Source organism: Rattus norvegicus, chromosome X, assembly GCF_021556685.1.
Source record: "Rattus norvegicus strain SHRSP/BbbUtx chromosome X, alternate assembly SHRSP_T2T, whole genome shotgun sequence".
NCBI lineage: Eukaryota > Metazoa > Chordata > Mammalia > Rodentia > Muridae > Rattus > Rattus norvegicus.
The window spans coordinates 84,530,546-84,543,463 of NC_141554.1; the positions used below are offsets into that span (position 1 = coordinate 84,530,546).

Below are 12,918 nucleotides of genomic sequence, written 5' to 3' on the forward strand. Positions count from 1 at the left end.
GAGGGTGTCTGGTGCTAAATGCCTCCCCTGAGAATATATGATCTACAGTGACAATAATGTTCCGGTATTCTTCACTTTGTGCTTTACTCCTTTACTGTTCTTTGGCTCTAGTAATGTAACAGATAAATTAAGTTCCATCTTACTGAGAGGAAGATCAAAACCTTCAGCAAAAACATTTTAATACTTAAGTAAAAAGAAAGAAATTCCACCTTTTGACACTTAGAAGCTTGAAAGAAGTTCCTACAGTAGCAAAATTAGCTCAGTACCTTGGAGAGGTTTCTAACATACTGCACGTAACACACCACTTCCTCTCCCCTTCTACATCTAGAGCTGTTGTGCTGTGTTACTAAAGAACACTGAACTGTGCCTTCCATTTATGTCACCATCTGGTGTGAAGTGCTAAGAAACCAAAGAGGCCACAGAGGTTGGCAGTGAATCCAAATAAGAATTACCAATAATGCCCTCTAATTCTGCTTAAAATACAAGGAAAAGTAAGCTTTAGGAATACGGTTCTGCAACAGTGATACCTTTGAATGAGAACATGAGGTTTTGAATCTTTGAAAGTGTGTGTGTGTGTGTGTGTGTGTGTGTGTGTGTGTGTGTGTGTTGCATTTAAGTGATAGATTTATGCTTGGCAAAACTGAGTGTTCTTAATTAATTCCATTCCATTGAGCTCTGAGTCTCATTTTGCTATTGCTTACTATCTCAGTTCAGAACTCGTCTTTCTCTTTTCCACATCACCTATTTCTCTCCTACTGGATTAGTCCCATCAGCAAAAATATAGTTTCTAACGTCTACTTATTATCATTTGATGCATTTTATACCTCCCTATTAATTTAAGTATTTTTCTTTATTTGACCTCCAAAATAAAACTATGTACATTTCCTCCTGCGTCATTGATTGCTTCTTGCCTGGTTTACAATTTTGTTTTTTGTCTTTATAATCTCCAACCATTGATACTTAGGTACTCAGCCACTGACTTTTGCCTTTCCTAATTTTCTAGTTCTTTCCTTATATCCAGCTCCATGGTTTAAATCCCATCGGTATGCTAGGGATGTCCAAAATTACCTCTAGTCAGACATTCTTGAAAACAAGAGTTGTACACCAAAACCTGATCAATATATGTGCATAAATATCTAATATTTCATCCAAATTCAGATTACCCAAAATACCTTAATTTCTATCCAACAAATCTGTCCCTTGAGTTTTCCACAACGTAATTAATGGCCTCCACTACTTAACAAGTTTGCTGCTCATACCTCACTATACTACATTCAATTTCTACTACCAAATAAATAAATAAAATTTAACTTCCCTCTGCGTGTTTCATCATTCAACATTCTCTTTAGCACATAGTCATTCAATATATATATATATATATATATATATATATATATATATATATCCTCAACCCTGTGCTTTTATCAGACTCAATTATTTCTGCGGTGATAAGTATTTAGTCTATTTTCAATAGTGTTATTTTTGCTCTGACCCCTTGGAATCGCTTCAGATCAACTCATAATATTTGATTGAATTGACCATATACCTCCTTAACTGATGTTTGGGATGTAAGTTTAAGTTATCATTTGCATGTCACTCCAGTGATCAAAGTTCCTGAAAGATTCTCAGTCATCTCTAATAAAATGTCCAAATCTCTTACCTCTGAATATAAATGTTATGCCATCTGCCTTCTGTTTTCTACCTTCATCTTAACCTTCACCATTCATGGTGACATATTCTAGTAAAATCAATCCATATGTTATTGCCTTTTCCCCTTCTCAGACATCCTTATGTGGTTTAGTATTTTTTGTCCCTCTTTTTAATTTTATTTTCTTTCTTTCCTCAATTCTATTAGCACAAAAGGACCTTGAAGTGTTGGTTAAAATAGAATGGCATTGGACTTGAGCTGCTCAGTCTTCTGCAAAGTGTATGGAAGAGAGGCTTTTAATTTCTCTTTAGTCTTGAAGAAACTTTTCTTCCGAAATTTTCTACTTGTTCATGTGCTTGTTGCTGGGTTTTGAATTACTATAGCATAGGATCAGAATTTTTTAAGCAATTGAAAATATTTTAGTGATTTGGGGATTGTAACACACTATATCATGTTCTTAATAAATTGTTCATCTAAATAGTTGACATTACAGTCTCTACCACAGATATAATGTATATTCTGACTATTTCCAGAACTAGAAAAAAGGTACACTTTAACCTCCACACTGACTCTTCTACTCTGTGACAAATGACTCACATTGGATGACCTGGGTCAGAGGTGAAAGTAGGTGGTCACATAATTTAAGTGGAAAAAAAAAGTTGACTGACCCATCTTGGCCCCACTGCTGGAGGGGGTGTAAAATATGAAACAACTGTCTTTGATCACCACATCAGAGACCACCCACAGTTTGCTGTGGTTCTGATTTCTTAACTTTGACATATACAAGGTAATACTTGGTGAATGATTATAGAAAGATCCACATCATCTTGCAGTATTCTCTCTGCCTGCTTCTACAAATATTATCATCTAACTAATTAGAAAAGATTGCATATATATGGATTATTCAGATGCTACTAAAATATTCAATATTCAAATAGTATAATATATTAGAATATATTCAAATAAAATATTCCAATATATACAGATCATTAAGATGCTACTAAAATGTTCAAATATTTTAGTTTTGAAATATCCTGGTATAAATGAGAATTTTGTTTAGAAAAATAGAAATTTTAAGTGTTTAAATGTGAATAAGTTATTTTTAAATCATACTTTGGTTGTTTCAGAAAACTTATTCTATGCTAATATTGGGCTACTACAAATCAAATTGCAAAAAGAAAATGAACTCACTGATAAAGTGTAAGTTTACTATTGTCTGTATTATAAAATGGATGATTTTAAACAATAAATAAGTTAAAAGATAATTTAATAAATTTTATCTTTAGACAGTTAATAAGGTATATAGTATGTACGATGGGAATATTTTTACATTATTAGAGCCAGGGAGGAGGAGTAAATGATAACCCTCATTTCTATTCTACTAAGATTTTTAAGAAAAATACTGATGTGATTTATCTAAAAATTCAGTCATACTTCATTCTAATTGCAGTATTGCTTACAGAATGATTCTTCTATAATATACATATGAAAAATATGAAAACCAAATCTTCTTTTATCTTTATTTTTAAATGTCTTTAAAACAGAACAAAATATACATTTACATTGTTATTTTCTGGGTGGAAATATTAAGGGTTTTTTCCAAGACTACTGGCAATAGGTTGGTCAAAATTTTAAAATGATTGATCTACTGAACAGGAAATGAATTTCTGGGATGATGTAAATAAAGATGATAGTGAGCCATGTTTCAAAAAAGATACATTTTTTATAAGTCAAAGCAATAACATCAGATATAAAACTAATCTGGATGCAATATCCTTTACAGCATTGTTCACTGAGGTTGAGTGAGGAAAATCGACTGGTTATTCAGTCAGTGTCTCTTTCCAAACTCCCAGTTTCAATTTAAGTTCCTTCTAAATCCTGACCTTTATTGAGGAAAGTCCTAAGCATTAACAACTCCTTGATTAAGATTATGGGAGTAACTATATAACCTTATGCAAACTTCAAGCATACCTCCTAAATCTATAATTATATAATGAAAATTATAAACTTGTACTTCTACCAACTTAGCCCATTTCTGGTACATACAATTTACAAAAAATTTTATCACCTAAATGAAAATATATGATTAGAATTCTCACCACTAGTCTTTAATCCTAACACTTGGGAGGCAGAGGAAGCCAGATCTCTGTAGATTTGAGATCAACCTGGTCTACAGAGAATTTCAAGCCAGTAAGGACTACAAAGTAAGACTCTATCTCAAAAACAAGAAATCTAATCACTGAGGCTAAATGTTGAATCACTTAAGTCTCAGCATTCAACAAAGGCAGGACTTTGAGATAAAAGCCAAATTGGAATATACAATCTGTCTTTCCTCTCCCCTCTCCTCCTCTCCCCTCCCCTCCTCTCCCTCCTTATGTCTCCTCTCTTCTCCTCTACTCTCCCTGCCTCTCCCTCCTTACCTCTCCTTTCTTCTCCTCTCCTCTACCTCCTCTCTTCTTCTCTCCTCTCCTGTCCCCTCACCTCCCTTCTATCCTCTCATCTCCTCTCCATTCTCTCCCTCTCCCTTCTCCTATCTCTGTTTCTTTCTCACTCTCTCTGTCAAACCTGTGTGTGCACACATGCTTGCATGCATGCTTGCACACATTTGAGGGCATACACACACATCTGCATTTTTAATTGAAAAGAATTCTAACCACTATTAACTAAGTTTATAAATAAAACTTAAATTGAACAGAACCATATAATTTAAGACTTATTAAGATGTTACTCTAAGTGATTGGTAAATATGTGTCAGGATCATTTGCAAAGCTCATCAAAACACAGATTGCTGAGTACATCCCCAGTGTTCCTGGTTCATAAAGTCTAGGTTGAGGATTGAGATTTTGCAATTCTATCAAGATATATTGTGATTGTGATGAAGCAAATAGAATAGACCCTAGGAACTAGTGTTCTATGTCACAATAAGTCAAAGTATAAAAGATACCCTAGAAAATACTTTGGCTCCAAAAGCATAAATAATTCAGCCAAATTTCAGATCTTTAGAACTCACAGCAGAAACTAAGAGGAATCTGTAAACTCACTACAAATTTAAACTACAAAGGAAAATTCAAGCAAAATTGGCTATGTCTACAGAATAAGATAAATACAAACACAAGCACATGTACACACACACACACACACACACACACATACATGTATTATGTATTCAGACTAAGAATAAGCTGGATAGGTGATAGATGGTTATTTATCTCCAATGTGTCAGAGACAGCAGGTTGAAATTTTGCCCAGTTAATAATGAACTTCAGGGAGATGGAGTTTAGCACCCTGGATAGCTCCTTAAAAGGCTCTCAGCTTTGAGTCCAAGACTCACCTAAGTACGATACCAACACTACCCATTTTATTTTCCTTATTAAATTTTTTAATATTGAAGAAGACCATGCATTTATGTCATGTCAAGTCCCTAGGAAATAAAAACTGAAAGTTATCTTCATTTCCAAGTATTTTACAGAGATTTTCAACTTTCCTGATGCTGTAACCCTTTAACACAGTTCCGCAGGTTGTGCTAACTCCAATCATAACCTTATTTTTGTTGCTACTTCATAATTGTAATTTTGCTACTGAAAGGTGTCTCAGTTACAATACCATTGGAAATGTGTTTTCTGATAGTCACAACTCACAGGTGGGAACCACTGATCTAGAATATCAAATGTAGGATAAATATATGTTAGCATAACTTGAGCAACACAGTTATCTATAATCCCAGAGCCCTATGAGAGTATTTAGACAAAACAAGACCTTTCAAACCAGGTACTGAATCTAGCAGAGTGGCATATACATAGTATTCCATCACTTGGAAAGCCATAAAAGAAGAACAATTGCAAGTTCAAGACAAGCCAGTGCTATAGCGAGACCTTGTCTTAAAGGCATGGGAGTTGGAGTACAGTTGAGCATAACAATGCACACTTGCAATCTTGGCACACAGTAAATGGAAACAAGAGGATCCTAAGTTGGATGTTTGCCTAGGCTATATAGCAAGACTTTGAGATAGATAGGTAAGAAGACAGACAGACAGAAAGACAGGCAGGCAAGCAGGCAGACAGACAATAAAAGTTGAAAATTAAAATAAAAGTCTCTTTATTAAACCAAACATATTTGTCTCTTGGTGTCCATGGTGCTTTCAGTACAGGACCTTCCATAAGTAAATACTTAAGCTCCTTATTTAAATTGTATGAGCTTTGCACAAAATGTGTATATGTGCTCTATGTACTTTCAATCATGTCTAAAATATTTATAATACCTCATGAAATGTAAATGCTACATAAATACATATGTTCTGTTTCTTAGTGAGTAAGTACAAATGGGAATGTCCAGTTTATTCAGTACAATAACAATCCTGTCAAGATTTTGTAGTGAATTTATGGGCAGAAGCTATGAATGCAGAGAAGCAAGGATATGTAGAAATTCAACATTCATTTGGCAACATGTTTGGGGAGGTTGCACATCTACCTCACATCCTTTCAGAAACAATGCTCTACAACTAAGCTACATTCATAGTACCTATATGTTTTTAATTGACTTAAATTCCAATTTTGAGATGTTTTCAAAGTCATTTTTATAACAATAGTCTTAAAATATTCCTCAAAAATGCACTATTTTAAAAGGATGCAAAGGTAACAGAACTTCAGTCCAACTTCTCAGATACATACACTTTGAATAGTCTACTGTGTTTCAATAAAAAATAAAGATGAAACTCTACTCTTGAATAAAACCCCCATAGTAGTAGTTTCTTGGTTCACAAATTTTAATCCATTTGGTGAAAATAATTTTGTTTATATGAAATTTTCAGAACTTGGTATGTTAGCACACTTTAATCTCAGCATGTGGAGGCAGAGGCAGGCATCTATCTAAGTTAAAAGCTAGCCTGGTCTACAGAACAAGCTCAGGACAGCAGGGCACAAATCAGGTACACAGTCCATTGTAATAGAAGAGACAATTTTGAAATAAACACATGCAGCTACAGCTAACTGATATTTTGACAAAATCCCAAAAACATTCCCGGGGTGGGGCCACACCTTTTCAAAAAGTGGTTCTGGAAACTGGATATATACATCTCTCTCCTTGCACAAAATCAATTCAAATGGATCAAAGGTCCTTAATAACCAGAGACTTTGAAACTACTTAAAGAAAGCATAAAGATAATATTTCAAACTATAAACATAGGAACTTTCTGAATGGGACAACCATTTTTGGGATTCTTGGGAAATACCAACAAGAATTGGTAAATATAATTAAAAGCTTAGCCTTATAAAACACTAATAATAAAAAGACAAGACAGACCCAAGAGGGAAAAAGTCAATCGAAACTATATGCAACCTTCATGTTTAAACAACTTGGCAATCCCTCTACCAATGATTATACACTAATGAGTGGAAAACAAATGAGGAAATATTAAACATTATTAGCAACCAGGGAAATATTCATTAAAATCACAGTAAGATACCACTACATACTTAGTAAAGTAACTAAAAACCAAACCACAAACTCAAGCAATAAAAATTTCTGAATAGTATGAGCCTAAAGAGAACACCATTGTTCCTGAAAGTGCAAATTGCACAGCCAATTTAGAAATGTGGCTGCCTATTTTCTAAAGTGTTAAATGTACACATGTCTGACTTAGCATCCCACTCCTACATGTTTACTAAGAGCAATTAAAATGTATGTTCCCACCATAAGCACTATGTGGATGTTTACAGGCTTTTACTTGTTTTGTTTTGCTTTGTTTTCTGGTACCAGAGATTAAACTCAGTGTCCCAGGCATGCTAGATTAATACTCTATCATTAAGATACATCTGTACACATTGAATTTTTTAAATTGACTCAGTAAATTGCCCAGAGTGGCTTTGTATATGCTGTGCTGTCCGGACTGGCCTTGAATTTAGGATCCTCCTGTCTTAGCCTCCAGAGTAACTTGGGTTACAGATTTAAACTATGACCTTTGGCTGTATGCGAAAGTTTTTGTTTTTTTTTTTTGTTTTTTTTTTTTTTTTTTGGCTGTATGCGAAAGTTTTTTCAGTTTTACCAATAGTTCTCCAAACTGGAAATCCCCAAAGAGCCCAAGTGGAAAACAGATTAACAATGTGTGGAACAAATTCAATAATCAAAAGGATGAAACTAAATGGTAACTAAAAATGGCAAATTACAAATTCATTCTTTTCAGGTGCAAAAAAATCACATGAAAAGCTTCTCTCTATAATTTATGTACAAGATCTTGGAACATAGCAAATTCAGAAAAGGAAACATTCTAAGTGGTGGCTAGAAGCTAAAAGAAAGGGATCTTACTCAAAGGCCTGATGTTTAGTGGAATGATGAAACACTCTCTGGTTCTATTTACATTACTCTATGTGTTTTAGTATATAAAAAGTATTTCTCAATAAGCCTTCCTTATAAGAGTATGCATTATATAAACAAAAGGAACACCCAGATACACAAAGTATGACTAATAATTTAATAAAAAAAATGTAGTGGCACAAACCTGCTATTCTAGTAATTGGGAGGCTGAGGCAGGATTGTGAATTTAAGGTTAACCTAGACCACACTGTTGACTCTGTCTCAAAAACTAAAATAGTGAAAGGTAATGTTAAGAGTATTGGTGGTAGAGTAGGGAGAAAAACACGGGGACTTGAAAAAAGATATTCTGAGCGACAAGCAGATTTTAATGTGTAGAGATGTTTATAATCATACTAGCCCTTGCAACCTTAGCTACGGGTGGAGATGTTTATGTGCTGATTGTATAAGCACACTTACACTCCTGTTTAGCAATAGCCTGTTCTGTCACCTGATTTTCCCCTCCCACTAACATATTGAGTCATTGTCCTTCCAGTGTTTCTGTGCAGCACAAGCAACATGTTCCCTGCAATTCTGCAGAGCACCTGAATATTGAAGGCTAGAATGATTGCCCTGACATGCTATTTCCTAGAGATGTCCACTCCACCTGAAAGATTTTAATAGATACAATTTTAAAAAATATGACATTTACATATTTTAACTTATATATTTTTATTAGAATGTGGCTACATATTCCTTCAATGGCTTTATTCAGTGGTAGATAAGTTACTTACATTTTTTGAACATATTTCATTGGCTTTCCTTTAATATAATGTACAAAAGGGAGTGATTCTTTGAGTTCTCTTAGACTTTGTTTTGAAATGAAAGAAAAGAAGTTGATATATAAATATATATATATGAAAGCAATTCCTTTTAAATGCAGTATCACTATATGATATTTGTATAAATACAACTAGAACTAATTCTGAAAATATGTTCTCTAAAAGTACAAAATAATACTGCTTCTTTTGCACTGATTTTTAGAATTTCTTATGACCATTTGGGTCTGTTATGGACTTTCTGATGGGCACATAATTACACTGTAACATTAAAACATTTGAGATGGAAGTAATTCTCCCAAAGAAGTAATACTTTAAACATTTTCGAATAGAAATGATACATAAGACTAGTCTGTTTAGTAACTAGCACACTTCCCAAGCAGGTGGCTGCATGCCATTGCTAATTATCCAATTGCTTAATCTTAATTACACCTGTTTTTTGGAAAGCAAATGTGTAGTAGAAGAGGTAGTCATTTATTAACACATTCACACACGTGCATATACATATATAATTTACTTATGCTGCATATGCCCCAAAACAATTTAAGAAGCCACATTGTTTATCTTCACTGGAGCAAAGAAATGGGAATTAAATAAATGACTCAATTTAATAGAAGTTAAATTATCCACAGATATCATCCATCCTTTCTACATGGAATATATCAAATTGTAATAAGCAGCTGAATGCCTCCATAGTACGCCAACTCCCTCAACTTCTCTTCCTTCTTTCCCAAACCCCTGTCACTTCTGCCTCTCACTCCATCTTCATTTCTTGTTGTACTCTTTCTTGACATATTTACTACGTAGCTCTTAGCCCTCAAGAGCTCTCGCTGTCTATTTCCTACATTCTCTCCTTACTGCCTCCCCGTGTCCTTACCAAGCCCTGTCTTTGCTTCCTTCTGTCACCCTTTATTACCTTGTCCACTTTCCTGGTTCTCAGTCTCTCTTCTGACTTAAGATCCACTTACCAATAATTACCACCTGACACTACACCCTGTGCACATTTCAACCTCCTTTTCTGGGTGTCTTTTTCAATTTCTGCAGTTAAACTTATTCCAAAGTAAATATTCGAGTTCCCTGGACTTGTGAAACTCAAACAACTCAACTCTCATGGCCTTTGGCTCATCAGGCCTTTGAGTTTCTATTCTGATTTTTATTGTAGGATAAATTCTGTTCATTAAATTTGACAGGAAACATATATCTTTGTTGACCAAGATCCTGCTTTTAGTACAAGGAATTGGATTGGGATTTTAAATATAAGATCTTGATTCCAATAAACCAATTTTTCTTCCAATATCTCTTTACATATCATAATTTTCCTGTTCTCATGTTCTATAATAAGAATTTATATCACATGGATATGACAGTGCCATGAAATCTAAATATTCTCCTATACTTATTAATGAATGAGCAGTAGCTGTGCTACAGAAAGAAGAAAAATGATCAATATTTATAAAAATAGATAAACTTCGAGGATACATTGATGCAATCCCCTGAAAGCATGCAGGCCAGCATATTATCTCTAGTAAATCACTTAGTGTGGCAATACTAAGCTCCAGTAGCCAAAAAAGTTAATACAACACATTTATTCAGTAAAAATATTAAGGCTATCAGCAAATAAGTAGAACTGCCAGAGTATTAGGCCACATAAGCTCACCCGTGACTACCATCTGTTATAAACAATCGACAGGCTCGTCCATTTACTCACCCACAGTTTTTCTTCATAGAACACTGATTCTTTCCTATTCGTTCCCAGCCAGATTAAAGCACTTGCTACTTTATAAACCATACACGAATGACTAGATAGGTGAGTGTTTGCATTCATGACAACATCTCAAATAATGATACTTATCAGTCCTAATTGTCTTCCTCTAATATGGCTATTTACTCAGACTCAAATTACTGTCATACATTTATTTAGTGTGCAGTATAGAAAGAGAATAGTGCACTATTGATCTCAATTTGATTAGAACCAACACTCGAACATTTACTAGAGGCGTGGGACCATGCTTAGATTACATGATTTCCATCTACCATAGAAGCTAATATGCCTCCAATTTTGAAAGCAGATTACTTTTGCTTTTCTGCCTGAACTCCTAAAAATAATCTGCATTTTTATTTCCATGCATATCAGGTAAAATAGAATTAGGTCTATTATATATGGTGCATTTTCTTTAGTTGAGTAAATATCTGCTTTAGAAATATTCAGTCATCATGATAAATAATCCTGTCTTGTTATCTGAGATAAAAATCAAAGTGCTAGAAGATATTTAGTCAATCTGACTTTTATACCCATTATAGAAATAAGCTGTGTATCATCACCGATACTGGGTCTGGCAAGTTTTCTTTTTCAATATTGGTAGAAAGAATAATTTAGGGATAAACTTTTTATGATTGTTTCTTGCTTTTTAGTCTGCCCAAGAACTAAACAAAATGAGCAAGTCTGGTTTACATAAAGAATATAAAACTCATCCTAACTTTCTGGTATTTTCCTCCATTGAACCTGAATTATCAATATAGTACCCAAATACAATGATGCAAAGATGTTGACATGATCCAAAATAACAATTGACAACTCCAGTGCTGTAACTCTCTCGGCTCTTCCAGAATATTCAAAGTGCTTTTTCCTCCTTATGTGGTATTTTTGAGGAGGGGAAGTGAGGAAGAGGGTTGTTTCCAAAAGCTGACAGTATATTAAAGGAAGTCCTTAGATACTTTCCTGGCAGCAATATTTGACTACAAACTGAAGTCAGCATCATTTGCCTATATGGGGAAATGATTGACGACAACATTTGATCTAGAAACATCTGATCTTCCTATAGAAAACATCAACAAAAGAAGGTATGTTGGTCAAATCTTATCCTATATCCATTTACTTTTACTCCTTGCCCATTTCTCTTTGCTGACAGAGCCTAAGATCGAATACACAGGAAAAATCCTAGCACTTATTGTGTTACAAGACCCTGTGTTGTTCATATATATTCTGTGTTTTAAAAATATAAGCATGCAGTGCAGGATACTTAGAACCCAGCATGCTCAGAGCCTGGAGTATGGGGAGAGAGAAATTGAGAGAGAAGGTGGAGGAAGCATATGAGGAAAAGAGGAGAAAGGAATGGAGGGACCGCGGAAAGGAATTGCAAAGGATATCATCTGACAAATTCAAGAAAGTATTCTGCCATTTAATTTTTTAATTTTGAATTTCAATGAATCATTATTCCAGTTGACATTCATAGTCACTTTGAACATCTAATTTTATAAGAGCATATTCCATCATAAATGTTAAAATATGAAAAATAAAATTCTAAGTAGATAAGTCAAAAGTCTGTTTTCTGGTTATATTGAGAGATAAAAGCTGTCTTGGCAAAAATTCTGAAATCACTGTATTTGATAATTTTTGCATATTATCACTTAACAATATATGCATTTATTCTTCTATCCATTCAACCAGAATTTCATGAGCATCTGCAGACACTCTCCTCCTCCCCCATCTTGATCCAGGCTCATTCAGCCCCTTTGCACTTCTTCTCATTACTTATTCCATTTTGCCAAGCACTGGTGCCACAGGACAGAACACAAAGCAACAGGACAAAGTGTTAGCTGAATAAGTATGATACCAATGAATATGCCAATGTGGACAGAGAAAACTCCAGGAAGCCTTAACCCTATAAAAAGTACTATAGGCAACTGAGGAAAGCTGTGTTCTTGAAAGCACATCTAATAGTTAAATTATTAATATTAACAAATATTAAAGCTGGACATGGTAGCACATTCCTTTACTCTCAGCAATTGTGAGGCAGAGGCACACAGATCTCTAGGAATTTAAAGCTAGTTTGGTCTTCATAGAGAGTTCCATTAAAGACAGAACTACACAGAGAGACCCTGTCTCAAAAAATAAAAATTAGCAGTATCTGTATACTCAATTGTAATATTCTATTTGATTCAGGCTGAATTGTCTGGAAATTTTCCAAACAAAATTAATGAAATATGAACTTACAGATGAATCGTCTTTAGAAAGAGTTCAGAAAATGAGAATTACAGGTTTCATTAGGAAAAATAACCGTGAATGTTGGTGGTCAAAGTGTTCAGTGGTATCTTCGGGAGCTGGGTGAATTATCCAGACATAAAAAAATGAGTTCTGAGTATGTA

General features: G+C 34.3%; 1 protein-coding gene across 4 annotated transcripts in view; it reads right to left on the reverse strand.

Moving 5' to 3' along the window:
* Rps6ka6 (ribosomal protein S6 kinase A6) overlaps nucleotides 1-12,918 on the reverse strand; it is a 154,436-nt gene that overhangs the window by 82,080 nt on the left and 59,438 nt on the right.